Below are 1856 nucleotides of genomic sequence, written 5' to 3' on the forward strand. Positions count from 1 at the left end.
GAACGCTCGTGTTGCTGAGTCCATGCATAACCTCTGTCCTGGCCAAAATGGCTGCTTTGTTCATGGGCCCATTGTGCAATGACAGGGGTGGCTGGGAAAAAAGATGGACGGTATTCCCATAACAGGTCATCCTATCCACTTGATTATTAAGGTCCTCCTCTGCTGAGGTCACTCTTTGTGAGCTTTTTCTTGGAACACAAATATCTTCATGTTTTTTGCCCATTCAGAGAGTTTTATCACATAGCTCTTCTCCAAATTTCCGTGTCACAAATTTTCCAATCATGTTCCTTCCAAGTCCCTGACAATTCAGCCAAGCCATTGGCCACAGCCCAGGAGCTAATATAACAATATAATCACATGTCTGGTCATTTCTTCAAACAAAGTGAACAACCAGGTGCACGGCTCTATGTTCTGCCCCCTGGGACCATTCCCCTTCACAATGTCCTTCAGGATGTCCCCAGAAGGGTCAGTAGTATTACAGCTCTTCTCTTGTGGGTGGTGCCTGTGTATTGTGCAGAGCCAACTGCACACCAGGCCTGAGTCTTCTCTTCTTCCATTAGCTGATCATAGGGAACTTCCCCTGAGGCCATGGGTGCAGGCTGGAAGGGATGTGTGTGGGAGGCCATGAGAATTTGAACCATTTCTTCATGTAACTTACTTGTGCCTGCAGGGCCTAGTCAGGCCTGATCTCTTACATACCACTTTAATTTGATGACGGAGTGCAGCTTTGCACACCCAACTTTATGGCTTGATGGACAGCTCAGGTCACACAGTCATTTGGTGGTCCATTCGGAGCATTCAGTCTCTTCTAAGACCCAGTAGCAGGCCAAGAGCTCTTTCTCAAAAGAGGAGTAGTTATCTGTGGAGGACTGCAGGACTTTGCTCCAAAGTCCTTAGGGCCTGTGCAGCGATTCACCTATAGGCGCTCCCAAAGGCTCCAAACAGCATGGCTGTATGCCACTGCCACTTCAGGCACCATTGGACCTACTGGATTGTGTGGCCCCCGCGGCAGAGCAGCTTGCACAGCAGCTTGGCCTGTTGCAGAGCCTTCTTTTGCTCTGGCCCGGCTCAAAGCTGGCAGCTTTTCAGGTCACTTGGTGAATCGCCCAGAATAGCACACCCAAATGAGGAATATGCTGCCTCCAAAATCCAAAGAGGCCCGATAAGGTGTCGTGCCTCTCTTTGGTTGTAGAAGAGGCCAGATGCCACAACTGATCCTTCGCTTTATTTTATTTTTATTTTTTTTACGTCTTTATTGGAGTATAATTGCTTTACGATGGTGTGTTAGTTTCTGCTTTATAACAAAGTGAACCAGTGATACGTATACATAGGTTCCCATATCTCTTCCTTCTTGCGTCTCTCTCCCTCCCTGATCCTTCACCTTAGAAGGGATATCTTGATGTGCCCCACACCCCTGGACCCTTGAAATTTCCCTGAGCTGGAAAGGCCTCGAACTTTAGCCAGATTTATTTCCCATCCTCTGACACACATATGTTTCACCAATAAAAACCAATGTCTGCCGTAGTTGCTACTTCTTCTGTTTATTTATTTATTCTTGGCGCCTGGATAGGGACATGAACCCTGGGCCCTCAGATTAAAAGTCTGATGCTCTCCCAGCTGAGCTACTCAGGCAGTAGTTGCTACTTCTTGCTCACTAGATCCAATCTACATAATGTCATCAATGTAATGGGCAAGTTTGATATCTTGTGGATCAGAAAGGTGTCAAGCAGAACATCATATATTGATGACCAGTGTCAGGGGAGGACTCCCACTACATGGAGGAAGAGCTGAGGTCATCACAGTGCTGTTTGGCCACCGGGAATAGAAGTCTAAACATTTCTGCCCACTGCATCTTG

At 47.2% G+C, this 1856-nt stretch overlaps 1 non-coding gene across 1 annotated transcript; it reads right to left on the bottom strand.

The window, feature by feature from the left end:
- Nucleotides 1-1559: 1559 nt before the first annotated feature.
- Nucleotides 1560-1632, bottom strand: TRNAK-UUU (transfer RNA lysine (anticodon UUU)). Its single transcript has one exon. It is a non-coding gene; the product is annotated as a tRNA-Lys (tRNA).
- Between the last annotated feature and the right edge of the window lie 224 nt (nt 1633-1856).

Source organism: Globicephala melas, chromosome 10, assembly GCF_963455315.2.
Source record: "Globicephala melas chromosome 10, mGloMel1.2, whole genome shotgun sequence".
In the NCBI taxonomy this organism is placed as follows: Eukaryota; Metazoa; Chordata; class Mammalia; order Artiodactyla; family Delphinidae; genus Globicephala; species Globicephala melas.